Source organism: Urtica dioica, chromosome 4, assembly GCF_054948205.1.
Source record: "Urtica dioica subsp. dioica isolate 48M chromosome 4, U.dioica_male_clone48M_v1_H2, whole genome shotgun sequence".
Lineage (NCBI taxonomy): Eukaryota > Viridiplantae > Streptophyta > Magnoliopsida > Rosales > Urticaceae > Urtica > Urtica dioica.
Genome location: NC_142759.1, coordinates 22,142,785 through 22,153,970, shown reverse-complemented (window position 1 = coordinate 22,153,970; position 11,186 = coordinate 22,142,785). Strand labels below are relative to the sequence as shown.

At 38.6% G+C, this 11,186-nt stretch overlaps 1 pseudogene; it reads left to right on the top strand.

The window, feature by feature from the left end:
* Nucleotides 1–6,015: 6,015 nt before the first annotated feature.
* Nucleotides 6,016–7,359, top strand: LOC149401228 (ALBINO3-like protein 3, mitochondrial; annotated as a pseudogene).
* The last annotated feature ends 3,827 nt before the right edge of the window (nucleotides 7,360–11,186 follow it).

The following is an 11,186-nucleotide window of genomic DNA, read 5'->3' as shown; positions in this document are numbered from 1 at the left end:
CTGACCTGTAACTGCAATGGACGTCCTCACACGCACATCATCTTCACGAATAATGAACACTCGAGCATTGGCTTTCGGTGGGGCCTTGGCTTGTACATCTCCTTGTCTCAGGTTTGGACATGCTTTGGAATAATGGCCCACTTGGCCACAATTTTAACAGGTAACACTATGGGCTCGGCACTCGCTTGGATGTCGATTCCCACACTTCGCACATTGAGGGATTTTCTGATTGTCAGGCCTGGCGCGCTTGTTGTCGACGTTCTGGCCACCTTTATGGAAGCCCTTACCTTTTGTATACGAGTTTTCGCCTCTGGATTGATTCCTCTGATGAGGTTGATTTCCATAGTTCGTTGGATTATGGCGTCCCGACTGCTGTTGGAAGTGATTCCTATTGAACTGATTCCCTGTGTTTGAACCAGTCTGTGGTGGCGTCACTACGGTCATAGGGGTTGGAGAAGAAACCTACACATCTCCACGCCAAGCGTCGATCCTCAACGTCCTTTGAACTGCACTAGCGTGGGTTCTGGGCCCAGTGTTTCTGCTCTCCACCAGCTTCGCGATTTCAACGTTCAAACCGTGCATAAACTTCGTCTTCTGTGCTTGATCGATCGGAACCGCAGATGGAGAAAACTTTGCCAGCTCGTCAAACTTCGCAACGTATTCCGCTACAGACATCTTCCATTGGTGCAGATTCATGAACTCCCGAATCTTGCCGGCTGTACTTGCCTCGCTCAGGTATTTCTCGTGAAAGAGGTTAATGAAGTGTACCCATGTCATGGTCGTCACATCCTCTGACATGACAGTTACCTCGCACCAGCTTCGAGCCGCAGAAGTCATCTGATAGTTCGCGCAAGCTACGCGCTCCGCGTCGGACAATTGCATGTAGCTGACGATCTGTTGGATCCTCTTGATCCAATTCTCAGCCGTTACAGGGTCTAGACCTCCTTCAAACACTGTTGGCTTCTGCTTCCGGAATCGTTCGTACACTGGCTCTCCTACAACAAGGGCTACCTTAGGAATACGGTAGTTCAGCTCATCCGCTTTCACTACCGATACGAATGGAAGAGGTACTTGAGGTTGGTTCTCGGCAGCTAGATGAGGATCCGGTTGAACATGCCGATCCATTCGCTCAAGCAGCAATGCCATCAAACGGTTCTATCTCTCCGTTTGTTCATCCCTTTGTTGCGCTTCTCTAGCCTGTCGTTCCAACGATTGCTCTATCCTTGCGGTACGAGCGTCAAGAATCTCCCCTTCCTCTACCATTACTCCCAGATTATGAAGGGATCACATAACAATAGCCAGGTCAGAAATTGAACGACGCCAGAAAGCTCAAGATAGCATACCATATATTTCAACGAATCCAAACGAGAAACACAGCACAACGACACATTCACACCCTCATACTCCTGGTAACCATAAAAAAAGGTCACACATGTAGACACTCAGACCGTAAACAAGATGCTCAGTCGACTAATAGATCTCACAGTCCATAGAAACGACTAAACCTGTGGCTCTGATACAAAAAACTTTGTCACGACCCGTAGGACACCCGTCGTCCTCGAATCGCGACCTTCCCGTAATATTTTCATAACCCACTTTCATTTTCAACGAAAGGAAAATAAAGCACTTTCAAACATCATTTACAAAACGTTCATTAAACAAACAACAGAAATAAAACTAATTTACATATAAGGAATAGCAAGGGTGCCTAGAGCTAGTCTGCTAAAAAAATCGGTAAAATTTTTCGCTTTTAAAAGAGTTACAAAAATGTGGACTACTCTAGCTTGCTATTCGTAAGCACGGACCCATAATTTAAACGTTATTACATTATAAAATTTCTTCCCAAAGTTATATAAAAACTTTCACAAGCATACAAGCTCGGTTTTCAAAAACTGACACCCATTTTCCAAAAAGACATTCTCTATGCCATAGGTCGTCATGAGATCTACCTCGACTAGCACTCCTGCTTCGCCTGAGCTTTTCCTTTCCTGAGAGATTTATGGGGTGAGTCACACCGACTCAGTAGATGAGATGCATAGATGCGTAGAAGCAGATGATGAATGCAGATGACATCAGATGACAGATTCAGAAGAATAAAGAAGTTCAATCATTCAATCAGGACAACAAAAGCTCATACAATCAACAGAGACATATTCAGTTTTAGAACCCAGTTCTAAAACCATCAATCACACAATCATATAGGAATCCGGCTAACAACTGACTTCTTAGGAACTCATCCATCTAACTCATCCCGACGCCTTACATCAGTGGACTGACCAATCAACACTTCAGTCCGCAACCGTTCATGAGATATAAGTAAACCATTTCGAGAACTCGAGCCCAGTCCTTGGAAGGCTGAAGCTTTAACGTCTAGGATCCACTAGCACATGTAGGAGGGCCTTAATGCGCATTTGGTAGAGGGGATCAAACCCTCACCAATCCCTGGTTGATTCAGGGTTCATATTCCCCTCAGGACAGGTAAGCCACCTGTCGACTTACCTGAAGCCACCCGTTGACTTCCCATTAAAGGGCCTCTGGGGATGTCACCCGCTACATTGTCGACAAAGGTTCATTATGTTTTACAGGAGCTGACTACAGCCTACCTGCCTATCCTATTACAGGAAGAGATCTTATCGGGATAAAGCCCGTCATCAACATTATTAGTTTCAATGTATGGCTCTTTACGTATTTTAGAAGGAGTTGTCGACAGCTGTGCGGCTGGACCTTCTCCTAGAACAGTTCCTCTCGGGATTGAATCCGAAGGACACTGTATCTCCTCCTCTTATTGTCCTCCTCATCAGGACAAATGAGTAAAACCTATTACAGAAGCTTAACATAGTTTTAAAGGCTTCAAGGTTCTTAACTCGCTAATCGTTTAACTCTATCATTTATTATGTTATTAGTTAGTGGCTGAAGCCTTATTCTCTCGTCTAGTCTAACTGAGGGTTTCTCTTGGTTTTAGGATTAAACGAATAAACATAAATAATTATTCTACTAGGCATCATTCCCATTTGGCGACTCTATCTTAAATCCCACTTACCTGGATTATTGTCACTCTTGAGCTTCGAGCGTTGAAGTCCTTATCCTCAGATTGCGTGCTTCCTGATATGCCTCCTTCCGAACGTTATCCAAAAGGTTGTTGTACGTGTTGGTTTGACTAACTTCTGTAAGATGAACTAACGTTAAAACCTTAATCAATTGTATCTGTCGAACCTTTACGTACAGACGATTAAACGTTACAGAAATCGATAACGTTCAGAGAACCAACAAGCTTAAGAAAGGCTCGAGGCTAGAGAATCTGGACACTATCCCGAAATCCTGACTCTAGAAACTTAGAGTAACGAGATATTTTCTCGTATTCACCCGAAGTACTTCACGAAATCATGAGTCGTACAAAAACGTCACAGATATAAAGTCTATTTGACTTTCAGAATAGACAGGACCCAAAAAAAAGAAGGTGACGTTTTTAAACTTGACTTTACGTTATTATAACTCAGTTTCGCTCTTCGAAACGAGTTTCGACACAAGAACGTTTGAAGGCTCGCTTTATCGAAACCTTGATTGACTTGACTCTATTCGACAATTCTTAAATTATACTTGAATGAACATACTATAGATATAATTTTATACAAATACTTGATATAATAACCCGAAACTATTATATAACTCTTAACGAGAAAAAGATTCTTACATAATAATACATTCTCGATTATAATAATTAAATAACGAAATACGAAATCTATATGATCCCATTAACATAATTAAACATCTTCAAGCTTCTGCAACTCTGAGTCGCGAGCGAAGACGTTGACTCTCGTATCTACTTAAGACACATCCCGATGCTCGTCTTCTAGTTACCTTTCACTCGAGGAGTCGGCGTTGACCTGTGACACAACTGAGACCCAGGAACGGAGGCCCACACCAACCAAACCCAAATGCTCACAAACAACAAAAAGAGGTTATTAACATAATTATCAACTCACCAAGACACCCTCATCTCAACTATTTGAAAGAAATTGAAACTAAATTGAACTCGGTTCTCATATTTCTATTCTTAACTTATAATCTCAATCCATAACAGCCAAACCGAAACGAATTCAACGAGCCAATTTGAATCAACGAATAACTGGCAATATCAGATAACCAAAAGCAAGCAAACATGGCCAACAGAATCAATTCACATGGCCAAAAACATATCACACGGCCAAAAACATATCACACGGCCAAACTAGAATTTCAGAGACGAGTTCATCAAAAATCCGACATCCACCACAAAGAGACCCGAACCTCAACACATAAATTCCACAACTCAGAGATTTCATATTCGACCAACCAACACAAATAACCAGACTCAAACCGAGCAATATAACACCAAATCATGGCAGCGAAAACATCATCGAACCTAACGAACTCAACATTGCTGGAATATTTTCTCAACAGTCTGATACACTAACACTCAAGCCATCATAACTCGAGCTACAAAGTTCTAAATCGATCGATTCTAGCGGAAAACGAAAGTAGACTCACGTAGCTTTCTAACGAGATATTATAAGTCATGTTTCGATCAGAACTACGATGCGGACCGGCGGCTCGACGACGCTGGACTCGGCTGCGACGACTTCTCCTCCGCCACTTCCTCTTCTTCCTCGCCCTCTCTAGGCTCTCTGTCCCTTTCTCTCTCTCTCTCTCTCTATATATATATATATATCTCTCTCTCTCTCTCTTTTTGCTGGTTCGTATAGGTGAAGGCAGTAGAGAAGAAGAGAAAAAGAAGTGTGTATAAGTCTGGAGAAAATGAGGAGAGAGAGAGAGATTTTCGGATTTATATAGGCCCAAACTTTTCAAAATTACGCTTTTGGCCCAAAAATGAAAACCTACTTCATCTACATCCTCCAACTTTTGTTACAACTAATTTTCAATTAAATCCATAATCGAATAGAAAATAATTATGTGATTAAATCCGGCCTTTACTTGTTTAAACATGATTAATTTAAATACAATTTAGTTTTTATTTTTTTTCTCGGAATTTATTTTCGTCCTTGAGAATAATTAATTTCAAATTACTCTCGAAGTCTTTCCTCGAAAATATTCTCTTGACCGGGAGGTACTTGATTAATCCTTCATTTATTCCGAGATTTCCATCACCTTAACATAATTTAAATTAATTCAACATGTTCACCTCAACACAACTTCGTTCAAGATTCTAATTGTAACAAAGGAAACTCTTTTATTTTATCCGAAATTTACGAAGAGAGTGATACAAAAGTCGGGTCTCACAACTTGGGCTTTTCATATTAGAAAGAATAAAAGAAAGATCATAACCATATATAACAATACATGTCATATACTATGCATAAACTGTAATAGCGTATACAATCAATATATGCACTAATATACAATAAATAATCAAAATGTTTGTATAAAGTAATGATATAAATATAATAAAATAATGTAAATTACGTAATAAACAACATTTTAAATTTTACAAGGTTAAAAATTAGAAAATATATATATAACATTATTTAAAATCCAAAAAAAAATAAATATTATTTTCGTTCAGTTTCATTGGCATGTCAGTTTTCTATGGAAAATGACATTTGAAAACATCACATCACTTACTTTTTTTCACATTTTTTTCATTCGATTTTCTTCGACGTGTCGATTTTTTATAATTCAGTAGACTCAAAACAGCATCGAAAACGACATTTCGAACCTTGAGTGCAACTATGCTTTGAAAGGTGAATACGCTATTAGTTATCCATAATTCGAGATTATTTATATACTTATTATTTCGTTATAAACTTTCATCATTTGGTGATAATCTAAAGGAGAATTGACACAAATAATACAATTGCAATGTCCCTTACCAAATATAGCCCAAAATGAAAAATTTGACAAAAGTAATACTAATGGTAGGTGAGAGAAATAATTTTTCCCCATCTACCCTCAACCCTACCTTCCCTTTACTTACGTTTTTTTTTCTTCTGAGAACCTATTGTGGCCGATTTTTTTTCTTTTCTTCTGAGAACCTATTGTGGCCGATTTCTGAGCTGGAGTTGATGAAGCTTGCTTGACGAGACAACCGGAATCTTGGGTCGCCGGAATCTTGCTCATCCAGTGCTCGCTCGATCTTCACTCGCTCCGATGACGATTCCATGTTCTCCGAATCCGACGGCTTCGACTTCGGCACCGTCGCCGAGCTGGCGGCCGAGTCAAAGGTTTTGGATTCTGGTCCGGTTGGTGGCGGCGAAGAGTCAATCCTTCCTGTTCGCGCGGCCATTTCGATGCTTGATGGATTCCATGATTTTACAGGCTTACCTTGGTGAGCTTTTTTATTCTCATTTTCGCCGCAAGCCTTTTTTTCTTTGTCTACAATTTTTTTCGTTTATAAATTTCGACAACAAAGTTATTGATCGATTTATGTTGCTTTTGATGTCTAAAAAAATTAAAATTAAAAACAAAAATTATAGGTGGATGGTTATTGCTGGCTCTACATTGGCTCTCAGAGCGACTCTGGCCCCTCTGTATATCCTTGAACTTCACAAATTGAAAAAGATTGGGGAGTTATATAAAAAATGTGAGTTTTTATGTTTCTAATTTTTTAATTTTCATTTTATGGGTTGATTATATGCATATCTGACTTGTGTTGAAACTACTTATTGATCATAGTGCCTCCTTTATTACCACCGCTTTTCTCAGGGAAAGAGTTTTATTGATCATATTTCACTCTTTCGAGAGAAAAGAAAAGAAATTGGATGTCCTTCTTATTTGTGGTACCTCGCCCACTTCTCTTTGCAGGTAATTATCTTTCTATGCTGTTGAAAATGTACATTTTATACGAATTTCTTTTGAATTTTTTGCGACATCTGTTTTCTTCTTGAAACCATTCAAGGTTCCATGCTTTTTGTTGCTGTTGACAAGCATACGAAGAATGTCATTAGATCATCACCCTGGTTTTGATTCTGTAAGTCTCTGTTAGATTAATTTTATGATGCTGAAAGTATTCGAACACATAGTTTGATTGTGCTTTAATGAATTTATGTTCATTGCAGTATATCCATGTAGTGAAATGGCTGACTTTCTTTACGATTTGTTTAATCGATGAGAAATTCCTTGGCTTTTCAGGGTGGTGCTCTTTGGTTCCAGAATCTGACTGAATTCTCGCATGGAGCTCTTGGCTCCATTTTTCCTGTAGCGATTGCTGGTTTGCACTATGTCAATGTTCAGGTAGCTGATGTGCTGTTATTACGGTTAGAGTTTTGGGCTACGTTAAGCTTAATGCAACTTCGACGTGGGGGTCCCACTTTAATCGCCGCTCTGGGGGAAAAAAATTTGGAGTCAAACCAAAGACAATCTTAGACTAGCTTTTAGTGCAAGATAAAATTCGGGTATGTTTTTGTATTAGTCTTCTACATCAATTGTATCATTCAAGGAGTTATTCAAGTAAATAGGGCATGTTTTTGATTTGTTATGATTTTTTTTATATCTCATGACCCACTGTGTTGATAAAAATTTGGTCTTGGGTTATGGATTTATGGTGTTGCTATACAATATGAGTTGGTCCATCACATAATAGTAGAATTTTGGTGGAATTCAACAACAAAAAATCATCAATAAATCACATACCCAATTCAACAGAACCACTTTATTCTCACATAATTCTCGTCAAGTAAAACAAAACAAATGCATTGAAGCTCGCATATATAACAACACTCTAGACTTAACAGTTACATGCCAAATCACACACCCAATTCAACAAACTACATTTCCTTCACACAAAAAGAATCAAGAAAGAATAGTTTCATCATCAACAATGGCATTCAAGAACCATTCTTTCTTCTTCTTCCTTATCTTCTTCTTCTCATTTTCTTCTTAGCGCCAAAGATCGTATCTTTCATGGGTATCATAAACACATATATCACTCATTATTACCCACTTCCCGGTATGCTTAGCATATAAACATATTTCCGCCATACATGTATACGTTCACTCGTATTAGATATGAGTATTAAAAAACGGTTATTAACATGGAAAAACATCCAGTTCGTGACACTAGTGTCACGAAGTGAATCCAGTTCGCGACACCCTGGAAAAACCTGAAAGTGTCACAAACTGGATTCACTTCGTGACACCCTGGAAAAATCGGGAAGTGTCACGAACTTGTCGTCCGGTTTCTTGCTCTTCTTGGCGTCATCGTCCTGCTTCTTCTTGTCGTCCTTGTCCTGCTTATTTTTCTTGTCGGCCTCGTCCTTTTTCTTGTCTTCGTCATCTTTTTTTTTTCTTGTCGGCCTCGTCCTTCTTATTGTCGTCCTAAAACAAATCAAGTAACCAATTTTCAACAACTTCAAGACCAAATACAATCCAAGAACACAAAATAAATCAATAATTCAAGACCAAAAGACTTCAATAATTCAAGGAATAATTTATGCAATAACACACAAATACACAAACATTGGACGAGCTTGGTAACCTCTTCTTTCAAGAACAATAAACAAGGCATCAAACACGAACATAAATCAAAAACTCATTTATGTCATCATCGAAAACAAACTCTCAAATTCATACCCACCAAGTCGTTTATTTTAAATGTTCAACTATATCATAATAAGTTAATACTAAACACTAAACCGCGACTTTGCGAGTCTCCGAACTGAATCCAGTTCGTGACACTAGTGTCACGAAGTGAATCCTATAAATGAACATTATAAATGACTAAATTCTTTCTCTTTCTCACCCCACATAACAGCTACAATATACAAGAGAATCAAATCTGGGCTATTATCTTATCATTTTTTTTTCATGAAAACGAATGGGCATAAAATAAGCACATGATATCATATCACAAAGCTATTAACACCGACTTTAATGGTTCACACAAAAAAATCTCAACACCCCTCTTTCCATATGCACCTACTTACCATTACCAACCCATTCTTGCAAAGTCCCAATTTAATACTCTGTGTAATCAAAACCAGAAAAAAAATGGGCCAGTCCGTGACACATATGTCACGAAGTCAGCGAGCTCGTGACACATTGATCACGAATTCAACCAGTTCAGTGTTCTTGCTATACAAAACTTATCGAGATCTAAACCGCGAAGATCCAAGGCAAAAGAAGAGTTTTTACTAGCCAGAATTTATTATTCAAAGACAAAATAAATTTATTATATCGGACATACCAACCAGAATTTTGACGTGTTCCCTTCCGTCAGCAAGGTTTCTAGCTGAAGTTGTGTTAATTTACTACAATCGCCTACAAAACATAAACATAATTTGGCCAATAATACATTTTTAGCCAAAATATATAGCAATAAATGTGAGCAAAAAAGATAATAACCCGACCAGGAAACACAATTGATGCTCAAAACACCGAAATTGATTCCGTACCTACTCCTTCGAAAGCAGGTTGTTGGGTTAATATATATATAACTGCATGAGAGTAAACGGGTTTGTAATTGGGTTAACAAGACTTCAACCACATATTTCACTCATTATTACCCACTTCCCGCTAAGCATATAAACATATTTCCGCCATACATGTATACGTTCACTCGTATTAGATATGAATATTAAATACGGTTATTAACATGGAAAAACATCCAGTTCGTGACACTAGTGTCACGGAGTGAATCCAGTTCGTGACACTAGTGTCACGAAGTGAATCCAGTTCGTGACACCCTGGAAAAACCTGGAAGTGTCACAAACTGGATTCACTTCGTGACACCCTGGAAAAATCGGGAAGTGTCACGAACTGGATCCACTTCGTGACACTAGTGTCACGAACTGGATACACTTCGTGACACTAGTGTCACGAACTAAGATATGTCAAAAGATAAAACCTAAAAAATCAAGTCAAAAGAACCATAACATGTGACAAACACTAAGATATGTCTACAAACATCTCCAATACATAAATCAGATTCTAATAGTAAATGCGCATTAAGAACGTACTACACCTCCTTAAATATACCATCTTTGGTCCTATCCCAAAAGGGCCGTCTCCCACAAAGTAAAATACTGGGCCAATATACGATCCAGCAATTCACCACCCTCGCATAACCTGACAGAGGATTGTTTAAGTAGTGTTAACAATGATGAAAACAAAATGGGAAAAGAAAAAGAAAAAACAAAGATTTGAAGTAAACAACACTTACTCCATAACTATGTACACGTAGGAATCGTCCTCGAATGCGTTGTGAAACTGAACCACGTTTTCGTGGCCTGTGAGTTCTTGCAATATCTTAACCTCTCGCTTCACATCCTCGACAGCAATAGGAAGAACCATCTGCCATGGTAAGAAAAACCAAAGGATTCTCCACTTTATCAATTTTCGCTACTCACTAATCAAATTGACTATTGTTAATAGAACCAAATAATTCTCTCAACAGCAAATCATTATTGTTAAAAAAAGGGTACTATGCAAGCTTTTTAATTATGAAGCCAACATGAACAGAGGAGACTGATCCAACAATTGATTAATGAATTCCAACTGTTCTAATATCCCCACGAAGCTTTTAAGGCATCACATCTCAACCTGAAAGTGGAGTATCTACAATTTTTTTTTTCAAGTCAACAGACAATCTTGGATCGAAGTTCCAGAAAACCATCTACGAAATGCTATTTCAATCCCAACTGGAATCTGAATCACCCAATCAAAAAGCCATTTTTTTAGATTAAAAAAAAACTCTCATTTCTATCATAATATTCCCTGATTCCCATCCAAAAAAAAAAAGTTCCCAAATTCAGACAAAAAATCAAAACAAAGAAACAAGACAAACAACTTTCTCTCTCAAACTCCCACAGAATCGGACTCCAAAAGAACCGCACAACAATCAGAAGAAAAAACAAATTAAACCGAAAAAAAAGGCGACTACATTTAATATTTGTATCATCATTTTTTTGGCATCATCCTCTGTATATCTACCACCCATGCAGATCTAAGACTTCAATCAACTAGAGAAAGGAAATAATAAAAAATAAAACCCAAAAGTTCAAAACCACTGTTTAAGAGCTTACTCCATGACTATGTAAACATTCTCACTGTCTTCAAAGGTAAGAAAGTGAAGTGAGAGAGTTGATTACCTTAGCCTTGGGGATGACTTTGACCGCCGACGCCGCCGGAGCACCGCCGTCGCTCCCCTCCGCCGTCGCGCCCGCGCTCGGCTTCACCGCGCCGTGCCGCCGAGC